Genomic DNA, 16,355 nt, shown 5'->3' on the forward strand with positions numbered 1-16,355 from the left:
TCATAGACAACCTTGCAATTCTTGCAGACACTCTAGACAGACCCTCTCAAACGTTTAGTAAGTGGTTTATGATCAGATCTTACAATGCATTTCCTGCCCCAAACAAACTTGCAAAAATGTCCCAGCGCCCACACAACTGCCAATGTCTCTCTTTCTGTAACAGAATACTTCTCCACACTCAGTGATAGCGATCGAGAAGCGAATGCAACAACGCATTCCTTTCCATTTGCGTTCTTTTGCGTTATAACTCCACCCAGTCCCTTCCTGCTTGCCTCAGTGGTGACGATTGCTTGTGCCTCCGGGTTAAAACCCTGCAAAAGTAGAGCCTTTACAATTGCCGTTTTTATACCTTCAAAACATTTTTGACAATTATCACTCCATACAAACTTTCCTTTGTTCTTCAATAATAACCTAATTTCACGTGTTTTGTGAGAAAAATATTCTACAAACTTTGAGTAAAAGTCTGCTAAACCTAAAAAGGATCATCCTTCGATCTAGGAAAGGGTACATTTACAATGGCTTCAATTAATTTGTTTTTAGGTTGAATTCCTCCTTGGTTAATTTCATGATCTAAATATGTAACACTCTTCTGAGCAAACTTACTCTTACTACTTTCTGCTGTTAAGCCTTTTCCTTCCAAAATGGATAAAACTTTCCTTAAAATGTCATCATGTTGTTTTCTGTGTTTTCCCATTACTAAGATGTCATCCTGAAAGAAAGTTACTTCAGGTATATGCCCAAATAGTTGTGTCATCATTCTCTGAAATACTGCTGCCGCTGATGCTAAACCAAACGGCAGGCGCTTGAACTGGAAACATCCAAATGTACAAAACGTTGTAAGATGTCTACTGCTACGCTCTAGAACTACTTGGTGGTAAGCCGCAGACAAGTCTAATGTGGAGAACCACTTGGCTTGCCTAGTTAATGATAACATCTCATCGCTCCTAGGTGATAGAAATTGATCCACAATGATGTTATTGTTTGACCACCTCAAATCAACACATAAACAAACTTTTCCATTCGATTTCCGAGCTACCACTATAGGTGAAACCCATTCGGACGCTTCCACAGTTTCAATTATATCAAGTTTAAGCAACTTCTCTAATTCTTTTTTACTTCCTCTCTTACTATTAAAGGAATATTCATAGCCTTATGATTTTTTTTGTGTGGCTCCTTCCTTCAGCCGAATGGTATGAGTGAAACCTTTGAGTCTCCCAATACCTTCTTTAAAAACTCTAGGAAAGTCTTGGAAAACCCACGCTTTAGTATCTTCTTCCTCACATGCAACTAAGACTTGTTCTGTGCTATTGGGGTCCAAAATTATATTCAACAATGTTTGATCCTTCCAACCTAAAATGGAAGGTCCATGTTTGGCCACATACAGTTTATCTACTGCCTCCCTGTTCTTAGAAGTTTAAAAACTAGCTCTCTGAACCCTACTATATCTATTCTATATTTTTCTGGGGAAATATCTGGGGATTCTAGATGCTCTCCTAACTTGTTAATGAACACATTATGCCATATATTCTCTGATATAATGGTGAATGGAGAACCTGAATCAGCATCAACTTGTAAAGATACTCCTCTAAATGATACCTAATACAACGGCTTAGTACTTTTTCCTTCAGCTATATTCAGTGCTTAATTTGTGCTTGTTGTTTCCGGTGCTGAGCACCAGCACTTATTTTTGAGGGCCGGGGCTTACCCTTCTGCCTCAAGCATTTGCTGCGAGCAAAAGACCCATATGGGAAAAACGAGGAAGGGAAAAACGAAAAAGCGTCACAAAGGGAGAAAGCAGAATGCTGCAAGAGTGCGATGAAGGGGCAGGGAGTGGCTTTATATGTATTGGAGAGGCCCAAAATGGCTTCAGGATTACGCCGTTCTCGCACGTTTAATTGCAGCAGCCACATATTTAAGAGGGGGGCTTTCAAGACCTGCACCTTTTAATTCACAAATTAAGCACTGGCTATATTCAACACTACTTTAGTACTTCTTTTGTATATGACCCTTTTATCAGCTTCCTCACTCTCCCCTGCTGACTCCTTCATCCCTTTCTTTCACACATGCAACCTTCTTGTCACAACTCTTCTTGAACTTCTATTTACAAACTCTGGCAAAATGTCCAACTATGCCACACTCAATAAACTTTGCATTTTTCGCTGGGCACTTTTCAAATCTCTCTGAATGAAACGTGCTACCACATGGATAACAACTTCCATTAATGGTATTAAAACTTCTAACTTGACTTATGTTGTCTCCCTTTTTTCCCTTTTTTTAACATCAGGCTTAAGCAGGCTTGGTCCTCCAGTAGGCTTATGCTTTTTTCTTCCTTCTGAAACCCTATTTACCATTTCTACATTACTTTTTTCTTGTGCTAAAGTGGCTTTAGTGCAATGATCTGATAATTCTTTTTTTTTTACCATTACAATAATGACATTAAGATTTGCTTCCCTTCTACCCACATCCTTTCTTGTATAGCTTTGTTCTTAGTGTTAACTATCTGGTCTTGTACTAATTCATCATGCAAATTTCCAAATCTACATTATCTTGCTAACTTCTTTAAGGGGGAAACATAGTCATCAATGTTCTGATGCTTTTCCTGCTTTCTTTGAAAAAAACGCATGGCATGTAACTGCAATGCATACAGCTGGTGAAAAATGTTCTTCAAGATGCTGCATAGCATTTGTGAAAACATCACCATCTCCGCTTCCTCTATCTTCTTTTTGTAGTTGATTGTAAATATGTAAGCCTTCTGGTCCTAAGCAATACATGAGAATCCTTTTTTTCTTTCTGGTGTGAGTGGACCATTGCAATCCTCCAGGTTATCCAAATAGTTTAGGAAATATTCCTTCCACTCACTCCACTGCACCACTGGCTCTCCTGAACTTGCCAAAAATTATTTTGGTGAATTCAAATGTAGTTGTGCCAAGCCACCACTAGGTGGGTCCCCATTAGTCGACATGTTCTTCCAGTATAAAAAAAAAACAACAACAAAAAATATAATTTGTAAGTAATGTGTCACTGCATATATTCCTGTACTCACTTGAGGTACTCACCATTCAACAAAAATAATAAAAATAACTTGTTTATTTACAGTAAAAACAAACACCCATATTGTAAAGGCAGTATTTACTTCCGCATAGGTTTGAGTGCTTCAAGATGTCCGCTGCAAATAACAAGCCTGGCAAAAAAAAAAAAACTTGTTTTCATAGGTGGTGGGCTTGTTTGAAATATGCTGAGCATCTACACATGCTTAAAACGTGCCGTGCGTCTACAACGCTTACATCCAAAGAAATGAGCTGCACGGCAAACAAACCAGCACCCAGCAACAGCAGCCGTTACAGAAACGTCGCAGCACGTGAGGAAAGCTGCAATGACAGCGAGCGCGCACTGACCATTTAAAAGATGCAGTCCAAGTAAGTCCTCCGGTTTTCAGACTTCAGTTTAGGTATTCAGTATTCGATGTCAGGATTAACACCCAAAACCGTATGCAAAACAGAAAATAAACCTCACGATCTGGTCCACGAAATCCTTCAAGGTCCTTGTTTTTTGAGAAAAATAGATGAAGAATGAATCACAACATTCTCCTCCACCCTTCTCATCCCCCACATCACTACATTCTAGATTCTACGTTTCTACTACATTCCATTACATGCTAGTCACTACAGTTATCTCTTCAGACAGTGCTTAACATGAGCAGGAAGCTGCACCTTATGTCTCATCTTCACACTTTGACTCTGAGCAAGAGAAACAAAAACAGAAAAGGAAGGAAGTAGAGGAAGATGGGAAAACCATGGCAAAGGGGAAATCGGGGGTCAAAATGAATGTGCTTGGATGGGATGAAGACATGAGACGGGAAGTGTAGGGTGCTGGAAGAAAGAGGCAAGAGGTGGCATCAAAACTAGGCTGTTTTGGTATTCAGCACCCTGGCATTCGGCAGCATCAGTGTTGGGCTCCGAAAAAAAACAATATTGGATATTTTTCACAAATTAGGGACAGTCTTCAAGTACCGTATTCTACAACTTCAGTAACATGAACTTCTTCCCAAGTTTCTAATAACAAATGCATGTCATCAACATTTTTTAAAAGTTAAGAGAACCAAGGTCAAAGTAAGCTCATTTCATCAAAATATTACAGCAAGTGATTAAAAGAACATTACATTCCCACAAATTAGCGGGAGACTCCTCAGATGCTAAAGCAATATTAATGCTACATTTCAAGTGCCTCTTATGAGCAATGAAATGAGAAGCAGCTGACCCCGGAGCGGAGTTCTCATCACTATTGCATATTATTCCGGTTGACTGGCCAACTAATCTACTGGATGTGTTGACCTCTGGTATTGGTGATATTCGGTTTTTTTTAAATGGCAATGCAAATATAACTCCAGAAAAACAAAATAAAGTAGATTTTAATCTAACGAAAATATTTGCTTTCATGTATTTGCAGTGAAAGGCACAATAAACCCCATGCTAGAATGAACACTCTCATTCTTGATCCATAAGACCTCTTATAGCACTTTGCTAGGGCCATAAGTTGATTTCTGGTGCTTTATAAATCTATAAATAAATACATATATTGCTGCATGCACACTTCTCACCAAGAAATTCATTTCATTTTGATCCACCTAACTAAAAGATTACATTGAAAAAGCATTTAAATTTTTCACTGGATTCTGCAAAAGTGAAAGAGTTGACTTTTCATAATAACGTTGCAGATCACCCCCAGCCCCTCCCCGCGGTAACCCTTCGCGTTGGCCATTGTCAAATACAGAAGCAGCTCCTAGAATTGCCCTGCAATCTGGTTATAAATATATAAATCATTCTAAAAGCAGAGTAGCATCAGCATGTTCTGAAATATTTTTATATGGCTGCCATTGATTCAAAAATTGGCATTGCCTTGAATTGGGGAAGGGGAGGAGCAGCAGACCACTGACACCAGATATGTGTGAAAAATGCTGCTTTATTAAAAGCAAGTACACATCACATAAACCACCCTTGGCCTTTTGTCTTAGAAAACTAAAAACCTCACCATACAAAATGTTCACCTGTGTTAAAAAACCCACACCCCTAAATGTCCCACAGCAACTTAATTCTGTAAGTCTCTACTTCCTCCTGTGCTGATCTTCTGCAAAGGAAACCTTAAAACTCCCCTCCAGCTTTGCTACAACTATTAACCTCTAACTAACTTAACTTAGTAATTAACATTTAAGTTCCTGGGTTGTCCAGGTGTGAGCCAATCAACTCATTCCCTTTCAACCTGGATTGCCGCTGTCAACAACAATAAACTTCAGTAAACCATGCCAAAGTCTGGGCCAACCACCACCCAGAAAAAGGCCTTTTCTCTACTTTTTCTGCCTCCCCGCCCACTGCTCACTGACAAATGTCTGACACCTTAGCCAGCACATCTCTCAGCTGCAGCAAATACAACTCCATGCTGAAATATGACAAATGGACCCAGTCCCTGCAGAAAAACTCAACCTCATCGACCGTAAGTCAGAATGCTCAATTCTACCAATTTCCTGCTCCCTACAAAAGGGTTGCATCTCTTTGTTCAGTTTCTTTCTCACCCTATTTATAGCTGCTGACCTGAGTGCCCTATGCCAATCAATCAATCAAATATTGGTATAGTGCGGCTAGCTACCCGTGGGGTCTCAAGGCGCTGTAGTGGGTGTGCTGATCATTTGAAGAGCCAGTTCTTGAGATCCTTTCTAAATTGCTTCAGCAAGGGAGCCTGTCTGAGGTTGAGTGGGAGCATGTTCCAGGTTCGAGATGCGAGTTAAGAGAAGGATCTGCTTCCAGCTGTGCTCTTCCTGATTGCTCGGATGGCGGTGAGGGCGAGTTGGGAGGATCAGAGTTGTCTTGCGGGGTGTAGAAAGTCAGGCGATGGATGAGGTAGGTCCGTCTGATGTTGTGCAGTGCCTTGTTGCTGTATGTCAGTAGCTTAAAGGTGATGCTTTTGTTGACAGGGAGCCAGTGGAGGTCTCTAAGGTGGGCAGAGATGTGGCGGGGATGTCCAGAATGAGTCTGGCTGCTGCATTTTAGATTCTCTGTAGTCTTGCTTGTAGCTTCTTTGTGATGCCGGCATAGACTGAGTTACCGTAGTCCAGGTTGCTGCTGACAAGAGCGTGTGACTGTCCTTCTTGTCTCGGTGGCGATCCACTTGAAGATCTTAAGAAGGAGACAGAGAGTGTGGAAGCATGATGATGATACAGCGTTGACTTGACGGGTCATGGATAGCGTGGAGTCCAGGATGATGCCCAGGTTATGTGTGTGGTCAGTGGGAATGAGGGCGTTACATAGGTTGGTTGGCCACCAGGAATCGCCCCAGGCGGAGGTGGTGGAACCCAGTGCGAGGATCTCTGTCTTGTCCGAGTTGAGTTTCAGGCAGCTAGCTTTTATCCAGGCGGCAACTGCTCTCATTTCCATTGTGAAAATTGCTCTTGACTGTTGATGGGTCATCGGTCAGAGAGAGGATCAGTTGAGTATCGTTGGCATGGGTGGCGATGTTTAGGCAATGCTGTCTGACGATTTTAGCAAGCGGAGCCATGTAGATGTTGAAGAGGGTCGGACTTAGTGAGCGGCTCTGGGGTACTACACAGCAGGTTTCTTTGGGTGCAGAGGTGAACAGTGGAAGTCTGACACTCTGGGTTCTTCCGGTGATGAAGGATCAGATCCATTCCAGTGCCTTGCCACAGATGCCGGCATTGTGCAGTCTAGTGCATAGGGTGGAGTGGGAGACTGTCGAAAGTGGCGGAGAGGCTGGGGAGGATGACGGGGGCCATGTCTCAGTGGTCCAGTATGGTATGGATGTCGTCAGTGGTTGCGAGGAGGGCCATTTCGGTGCTCTGGTTGCTCCTGAATCTGGACTGAGGGGGGTCTAGGATGTGGTTTGCCTCGAGGAACTCTGTTAGTTGCTTGTTGATAGCCTTTTCTGTTACCTTGGCTGGACGCCTGCTGGTGTCCTTGGAGCCTGGGTTACCCAGTAAAAAGAAGTCATCCAAATAGTGCATGAAATACTCATGCCCTGTACACCAACAGAACAGCCATTGAAGGAAGGTACTAAAAGACTCGGAGAGAGCACAAGATATTTAAAATCCCATGGAGCGCACCTCATCAACATACCATTGGCCCTCAAAATGGATGCCCAGAAGCTGAAAATCGTCAGGGTGTATTGGCAGCAAGCGGACAGTTGACTTAATGCCACTCTTAGCCATTAGTGCCCCTGTACAACTTTTTCCACCAAGGATAGAATCACGTCTACTGATGAATGGGATACTGCTACCTGATCTCCCAGGATGAAATCTTTAACTGAAGATTCCTCCAGCCATGCTAAGTGTTGAATCAGCCTAAAATGCATTTTCTCAGTTTTTAGAACCAAGCCAATAGGGGAGACTACCAAGTTCACGATGGGCCAATCAACATAAGGGCCCACCATCCTGCATCTCTTTGTTTAGTTTATCCCTCACCCCATGTATGTGTGCGTTGACAGATTTCAAATTGTTAGCCTACCTATGCAGCCTCGGTCTTTGGTATCCCAGTCTGAACCCCAATGTGAATCCTCCTGGCATCTTCCTTTTTATCCTAATGTGTTCACCACAATTCCAGTCTGTCTAGTTTAATTGGTGTACGAGTCCATGCCCCCAGGTCCATGTGCACCTCTTCCTGCCTCAAAATCTCTTGACTGACCCTGTTGCTGTGCCCCTGTTGTCCCTTGCTGTTTCTGGCACTGTCCTGTGGAATAACTTGTGTGTCACCCTGCCCAATAACAATGGATAAGAGCGTGTCTGCTGCTGCACTTACTCTGTTGCAGAGAACCTAGTTAAAGTCTCAGCAGGCTCCTGCCTGGCTGCCCTGTCCTTTACTTGACCTCCACACCACTCCCTGGGTGGGCCCCCCCTGAAAGAGCTGATATACTGTAGGTAACCCACTGGCTGTAAAAATCGTTTTACCAAACTTGACCGGCTCCATCGTGTGCTGCCAAAGGTCTGTGTCGATTCCCCGCCCCCCCATTGATCTCGGGATCCAGGGCCATGCGAGTATGAAACTTGTCATAATACTGGGCCCAAGCATAACCGTCGTAATTTATTTGCACTTTCGTGATAACGTACAGCCCTCTCAGGCTACTTTTTGCAGTACACACTGGCATAAATGAGAAAGGCAGTTGTCCAGTTTTCTATATTCACCAGCACTATTGGCCACTTAGACAGCTCATATTCTTCCTCCTTTAAACCCACCTTGGTCCTCAGCTCTCTATGCAGCAGTTTTAGCTTCTCAACATACTCTCCTTTTCTTTTTTTTTCTTTAGTCGCAAGCATGAGATGGGCTCTAAAGGCTTGGACATTCCTATATAAGGAAGTTTCTTAATATTTAACCCTTTGCTTGTGGGACCATCTGCCTTCTCCCCGTTTTTATTCTGGGCCAATTGCCTTCTCTTCAGCTTTGACCCTCTTTGTTTCCCGCCTACTTCTGTCAGGAATAAGGCCATGCGCTGTCCAGGTCCCGCCCAAAACTCCGCTGCGCGGTTCTGTGGTGCTTTCTGCGCCCCACTTGTCATCCCCTCTTGCTCCAAAGGTGGCCATCAGCGTCGTCTGCCCTGTGGCAAAGCTCATAGAGCTGCAGGTTCAGGACATTGGTGGACAAGATGCACTTATCAGTGCTATTCCATGAAGGGATTACAATTCCCATGTTTTTAGAGGCAGCAGCCATCTTGGGGTGTGGCAGGCCTATAAAGCCCAGCCACACCCAAGCACATTGCTCACTATTTTGAAGACTTCGATGCAGTCAGACCTCGTGGGGGATTCTCTGAAGAAGAGCAGAGTTCCTGCATGGCAGAGTGGCATCCAATCGAAGTATCCTTGTTTCCGTGGTAAATTAAAAAACGAGTAGGTTGTACTCGTAGCGGTAAGGCCAAGACACTAGTATCGTTGACATATAAACCTCTCCTCTTTTCTGGCTTCTTTGCTTCTCCCACAATGGACGCCATTTTGGTGGTGTGTTGCCTGCCCTGCACTTCTTACCTGGCAGACGTTCTTGCGGCAGTGATCTTGCCATCCAACACCACCGTCCAGCTGGCCGCATGGGGCCTTGCCTTCTTTTCACCATGGGATCATGGATCCACACTGAGCTCTCCTGAGTCCGCTCTCCCTGCAACAAAGGAAACAGATTCAGTGTGCTGATGCCTCTCCTCTGCCCTGTCCAACCTGCCCCCAAATCCAGCAAGCAGTGCTAACTGCCTTTCTCTGCGCACAGCTTAGCTTGTGCTACACCTGCAACACTGTCTTGTTAAGTGGCCATGTCTTTTACAATAGTCCACTGATCTTCCCACCCGATGACCCCTGCAGCCCCCCATTCTGAACTACCCTGCCATATGCACTCATAGGAGGTCTCCATCCATCACCCACTCTCTATGACTACCCGAATCCAACTGTCCATCTTCTACCTTTGCTGTTCCCCTTTACCCAAGCCTGGGAGCTCCATTGCTCCCATGGCTCCTTCCTCCTCAGGGAAACATCTCCCTTCTCCTCTCTCTTCCTCCCAGCTAGTCCCTACTGCCTTCTGCCTCCCCTCCCTCAACTTGCCTTGCTTGCTCCCATAACCCGAGTGCAGCAACCCCCCTCAGCCCAGAGCAAGCCACCAGTCTACCTCCCCCTCCCAGCTGCAGTGCACTCACATTTCCACAGCCCTGCCCACAACCCTCATGCGCGAGGCCTCTCCCTTTTTGTGCTGCCACTGCAGGGGTCTGGCACGGCAGCAATCAGGCCAATACCATTGCCTTGACCCCCTACGTGTATGGTGGCCTCCTTGCAGCCGGATGCCCACTGCCAAGAGGTCCATGTGCCTGACTACTACAGCAGCTGAATCGCTTGAGCCACCTTTTCTTCAGCGGACACTATGCTGTAAGTGAATCTATTGCTATGCCACATGAAAAAGGATAGCACTAAACGCTGCCAACAGATACCAGAACACTACTAAAGAAACCCTACTGCTCCTATTACCAGCCACCATGTCACCCACAATGGTGGCTGGGAACCTAAGATGTCTGGATTTATACCCGGGCTATACAGATAGCCCAATACAGCACAACCCAGCAGCAGTCATCAGAGTGCTCCACTTCCCCAGTGTTCTTGGAGGGCAGACCTCCCTGTGGTCGTCTGCCCCTCCAAAACCCCATTGGGGAAAAGAAGAAATATGAGCTACTTTGAATAAGGTGGATGTCATATAATGTGCTGAACTTCACAATAAAATATTACTAAGGCCATCCTTAGGAATGGCATGTTAATTCCGATGAGCCCTGAAATAGAAGTTATCCGAATTATGATTTCCACAGGAAAACCACTGTTTCAATCAAGAGAAGTCTATGGGTGGAATCCTAGGGAAAAATATGAGGAAATCAGCACATTGAGTCTGATTTCCACATTATCATTTCAAAACTCTGAATTCCCATTTTTTCCCCCACCTTGGAATTACCAGGGCTCCTCGTAGTGGTGAATGCAGTATGGGGAAATAATGGGCATGATTGCAAGTCACTCGTAATAAGGACCTTAGAACAGAAATAGATGAAAGACTACTGTGGTGCAAAACATGAATCATTTATATGAACTAGTAGTTAAATGAAATTGGAAATGAAAGACACACTGGTAAATGTTAGTTATTCTAGATGGCAGTTGACGATGAAAGGAAGGAAAGATTTGTGAGAGACAATGAAGTGAGCCATTAAGTAATGGTGATGTAACAAATCTTCTGCTGAGCACAAAACAATGGGGGCCTGTTTCAACAGGTTTGGGCTGTTAGGGCAAACAGCATAAATGAATGGCTAAATTAACTTTTTATTTGATGAAGGAAACATGAAATCCTCAAAGCATGCTATAATACAGAGGCTGTGCGGAAAAAAGTTAAAAAAATTTCGATTTGGAATTAAGCGTAAGAGTTACAAATGAGAGTACTGGATGATTCTGGTAAGTGGAGTGTCAATAAAAGTAGCCCAAAAGAAATTTGCAATAATTAAATTGAATACCATTCATATGAAATTTAACATTTGTTTCCTTTTCCTATCAAACATTTTGAATGTAATCTGGCAAAATGTGGCACATCTTCTTCTCAGTAGTCGAGCGGTGAAACCTCAGTAGTTTATGATTTATCTCAACCTTGAATTGCTAATGTCTTGGTTAGAAGGAATTGCAGTTCTCAAGTTCTCCGATGCAGAGTGATTTCAGTGGCTATTTTGCTGCCACTTTTTCTTTAGTCCATCAGCAGCTAAGGACACTTTTTGTTTGGGAAAAGAAAAAGGTGAGTTCTCCCATGAATATAGACCTTGACAGATTCCATGATGTCAAGCAAGAAGATCTTTCACTTCAAATTCAAGTGTGATTTATTAGATGTGAGCACTTCTAAGTGCTCCCATCATGAGGAGGTTGAGCTCACTCAGTGACATTAGACGATAATGAAGCATGCCACCAGAGAACCACGTTGTGTAAGGGTCTCTAAAAATAATCTTAAGGGATTCCACGTTGGATTCGGTTTTTTTCAGGCAATACTCTCCCCTCAGATGTTTCTTGTAGAATGATCCACTCAGTTTTGATTAATTTTTAGTTGTGAGTGAAAGTTGAGTGGCGATAGCCTCGGTATTTCCACCTTCCCATTTTTTGACTGTCCATAGTACCTCTAGTCATACCATTTATTTAACAAACCACAATGCCCACCACTCAACTGATAAAGAGGATGAAGAATCACAGGGTGATCTTTGAAACAGACTTAGGGCCTCATTACGAGGCTGGCGGTCACCAGACGGTGGGAACGCTCTATTCCAAGGTTTCCACGATCAGCCAGGTCTGACGAGTGGAAATCTTGTAATAGGGCGGGCAGTGCAACCGCCATGGTGGTGGCTTCCTCCCCGCTAGTTTTGTGGTCCCGCGTTGGGACCGTCAAACTTGTGATAAGCTCCTTATCTTTCACAAATCAACAAACACTTTTTATCCCTGTGTAGTCTACAATTCGTCTTCATCTTCCAATCATGCTGAAAAATAAAGCCTTGATCATAGCAATTGTAAATGTTTTAACATCTTCTACATAGGACTCATTGATAAGTCAGTAATTGGACAAAATATCAAATCAAAAATATTGAGTTACAGAAATAACAAATTGTTAATATTGTGACACAGAAATATCATGATGCAAAAATATTGTTTAGATAAATATAGAATTTTAGGTAAGTAATATCCTTTTCAATAATATCTTTGTCAATAATATCTGTGTTTTTAATATCTTTTTCAGTAGTATAATTGTAAAAAATATCGTTTTTAAGTATCTTTCTGTGTTTTAGTTATACTTTCATTGTACATTTCTTATATTGCTTGTATAGTTAATTTTTATAAATATAGTTTTTAATTTTAATTTAGTTATTTTTAATTTAATTCTTAATAGTAATTTATAGTGTCATAGTGGGTTGTGAAGTTTGTAGGGGTACAGGGTGGGAAGTTAATTAAGCATAATTAATAATTGTAATTATAAATTAGTTAAGTGATTATGTAAATTGTGTAATTATATTGTTTGCTACATATTATTTGTGGGTTGCTGGGTTTGTAGGGGTATATCGTGGGAAGTTAATTAAGCATTAATTATTTAGTCATTTATTATTTAACTGATAAATATGTAATTTGTGTAATGATTATATTTTTATATTTAGATTTTAGGTTCAAGTTGTTGCATTTGTAGGGGTGTAGGGTGGGAAGTTAATGAAGTAATAATTGAATATTAATGATTAATTAATGATTAATTACTATATTGACAATTAAATATGTAAATTGTGCAATTATATTTTTGAGGTTATATTGTAATTTTTAATTGATAACTACACATGTAAATTGTGTAATTATTATACTTTTTGATTTCTAAAAGGGTTGTGTTTGTAGGGGTACAGGTTGGGAAATTAAGTAATAATACATTTTGTATTAAAATATTTAATTGAATTACTATTATGTTAACTGTTTAATAATTATATTTATTATTTTATGTATTAGCTTTCGGTTTTTTAGTAGTGTAATAGGAAGTTAGTTAAGTAGTAATTAATTATCAATTAATTATGGACTTATAAATAATTATTTTTGTATTACTTCATTTGTGAATTGTGTTATTTTTTTTTTAACTATATTTTAATCCGGACTGCTACGTTTGTGGGACTATAGTGTGGGAATGTAATTAAATAATCAATTCATAACTTTATTTTATTTGATATTAATTATTTAAAAATGAATAATTATGTAAAATGTTTAATTGTTTTTTAAATTTAAAATACATGATTTTACATTAACATTTTTATATTTTGGAGAATTAATTGAGTTAATAAAGTATGTTATTGTTTTAAGTCAATTACTATTTTTTACTGCTGCACAGACTGGAGTGAGAATAGTACATTTTACCACTGATGAGTCCAGCGCTTTCTTTACTGTTGCACAGACTGGAGTGGGAATGGTAATTTTTAACCCCTCAGGGGTCCAGCACTTTCCCTACTGTGTTATGTTATGTTAGACATTTATAAAGAGATTGGTTACTCCATTCACATTATCCCCGCGCTAGGGATTCATACACCATGAAAGCCTGGGACTGCAGAGCTCTAATCTACGCTTGCCTGAAAAGCTATGTCTTTTTTTTTTTTTTTTTTACAAAAGACGAGTTTGGAACCTTCCTGTCTTAAACCAAGCAGGAGAGTATTCCACAGTTTAGAGGCCAGGGAAATAAGTGAGCGACCTCCCAAGTGTGCCTTTTTCTCTCTCAGAACTATTGTTAGCGTCACATCAGTGGATCTGAGACTTCTACTAGGGGGATAGGCCTTAATCAGAGATTGTGAGTAGCGAAGGCCTTTCCCCTTCAGGTTTTTGCAGCAAAAGCATAAAGCTTTGAAAGTCACTCTCTTCCTCATTGGTATTCAATGAAGCTTAACAAGAGCTTAGCCCATAGAAGAAAGTGTGGTGATATTCAATAACAAACGTACAGCAGCATTCTGCACCTTTTGAAGTTTCCTTAATCTGTCTTTAGTGGTGCCTAAATAGAGTATATTGCAGTAGTCCAGTCTTGAAGTAATCAAGACCTGGACTACAGTTTTTCTGGCAACTTCTGGGAGGAGACCTAAGATCTTCTGTAACATTTTTAGCATGCCAAAGCAGGTACCGGCAAGACAGGTAATTTGATTATCAAAGGTGACATTAATGTCAAACATATCTTGAGATTCTTGACTGTCTGTTTAAGACTTGGAATAGGTCCCAATACATCAGGCCACCATGCTGTGGACCAAATAGAGGGCTGTGTCTCCAATACCAGCATCTCGGTTTTCTCAGCATTCAGCTTGAGGCAGCTATGATCCATCTACTCGGCCAGTCCAACCAGGCAAGATCTGAAACAAGCAGCTGAAAATCCCTAATCCTGAGTAAGAGTAATAGCTGAGTGTCATTTGCGTATGACACGATTTTCAAGCCAAAACGCTCAATCACCTCAGTTAGAGGGCAGATATAAAGAATGAGCAGTGTAGGGCTCAATGCTGAGCCCTGTGGCACACCCTACTGCAGCTGAAAAACCTCAGAAGAAAAGGTTTGTTGTAGTACCTGGAAGGTACGGTTTTGAAGGAAGGAGGCCAGCCATCTCAAAGGTGTACCACCAACACCGAATGGCCGCAGCAGTTCGAGCAGGAGGGTGTGGGAAATGGTGATTGACAATGGTATTGCCTTCATCAGCAATGAGTCAGAGAGCCTCAGAAGCTAACATTACTGCAGACTGAGGAAGTAATCCAGATTGAGTTCCTGATTATGAGTTCAGCGAACGGGTCAGGGAGGCTGCTGCCTTACTGGCTACCTCCCCGCCTGGCCCATTATGACTTTCCCACTGGGCTGACGGGCGGAAACCTTGGTTTCCGCCCGTCAGCCCAGTGGGAAAGTGGTGGCAGCATTGTCACCGACTGTAATCGAGCCGGCAGAAATGCTGCCGCAGCAGGGTGCAACAGCACCCTCGCAGTGCTCACTGACAGCACAGCAGACAGTGAGCATTGTGAGGGTGCTAGGCAGGGGGACCCCTCATTGCCCATACCAAGTGCATGGGCAGTGCAGGGGCCCCCCTGTACCCCCTACACCTGTTCTCTGCCAGCCTCTTCATGCAGGTGAAACCGCCATGAAATAGCTGGTGGAGAACCAGGTCATAATCAGCAGGGCAGTGCTGACTGCAGGTCGGTGCTGACTTCTGCGCCGCATTGGCTGATTCCGAATTCTGCCAACATCAGCCCATCAGGATCGAAGATCCCTGCAGTGATGGCGGTAGGTTGGCAGGGCTGCCCGCCAACTTCATAATGTGCCGGTCGGACAGCCACAACCATGGCGGTCCAACAGCCACCACCAGTGTGGTGGTCCAAGGACCGCCACACTCGTAATCAGGCCCAGAGTCTCATGCAAAAGATCTTTGGACTCTATAAAATTCATCAGCTGATGATTTATATATGTTTCCGCTACTTTGGCAAAGAGTGGAAGCAAAGAAATAGATCTGAAAGTTTCTGGTTTAGCTGGATCTATTGTGGATTTTTTCAGGAGAGGGACGAAAGTGGCATGTTTCCATTTCAGGGGAATCTGACCTGCCGTAAAGGAAAGGTTAAGCAGATCACAGAGTCCAGGAAGAATAGCCTCCATAGCCCGCTCTACGATCATGGGCGAGGCGGGATCAGTTGGTGCACCTGATTTAACTTTGAGTATGACAGTCTGCAATTCTGTCAGAGACAGCACCCTAATCCTGATGAAGCCCTCTCAGGAATCAGAGGGTGTGAACCAAGATTCCAGCGAGCCAGCTTCTCTGATTTCTTGTTGGAAAGTGGCACAGATTTGAGCCACTTTATCAAAGAATTGGGTGATTGGGTTATAGTTATCCACTGAAGGGACAGGGTGAGTTGGGACACGCACAAAGGAGGATAGGGATTTTACTATAGATAAGATCTCAGGTGAGGAGTTCTGGGCCTGCTCAATTTTCTGCTTCTAGCACTGACTCTGTGAGATTCTGATCCATTCGGGATAATCCTTCAGAGCCTCGTGGTAGCCGACTCCATCTATAGCACTATAATTCCCACGCCACTTAGGGTTGAGACGTTTTTGGGTCTTTTTAAGTGCCAGCAGTTCTCCATTGAGCCAAGGGTTTGGAGCAGACGGCAGTGCGATTAGTCATTGGTGCGATACTGCCCAATGCCTCGCTGATCCAGTTTTCAAGTTGAGGATTCGCTTTGTTAACACAATCACTAAGAGTGGAGTGGGAGGCCTCTAGAGCCTCCATAAAGGAGGCCAATGTAACCTTGGCCCACCTCCACGTTGTATACTGCCGACCTCTAGGCAGAGA

At 42.7% G+C, this 16,355-nt stretch overlaps 1 long non-coding RNA gene across 1 annotated transcript in view; it reads right to left on the reverse strand.

Moving 5' to 3' along the window:
• LOC138283208 (uncharacterized) overlaps nt 1-16,355 on the reverse strand; it is a 245,106-nt gene that overhangs the window by 182,728 nt on the left and 46,023 nt on the right. Inside the window, exons 3-4 of the long non-coding RNA XR_011201129.1 lie at nt 9,017-9,143; nt 3,396-3,541 (exon numbers count right to left, since the gene is read on the reverse strand). This is a non-coding gene — a long non-coding RNA (uncharacterized lncRNA). The remainder of the gene's footprint in view (nt 1-3,395; nt 3,542-9,016; nt 9,144-16,355) is intronic.

The sequence above is a fragment of the Pleurodeles waltl genome, chromosome 3_1 (genome assembly GCF_031143425.1).
Source record: "Pleurodeles waltl isolate 20211129_DDA chromosome 3_1, aPleWal1.hap1.20221129, whole genome shotgun sequence".
NCBI classification, from domain to species: domain Eukaryota; kingdom Metazoa; phylum Chordata; class Amphibia; order Caudata; family Salamandridae; genus Pleurodeles; species Pleurodeles waltl.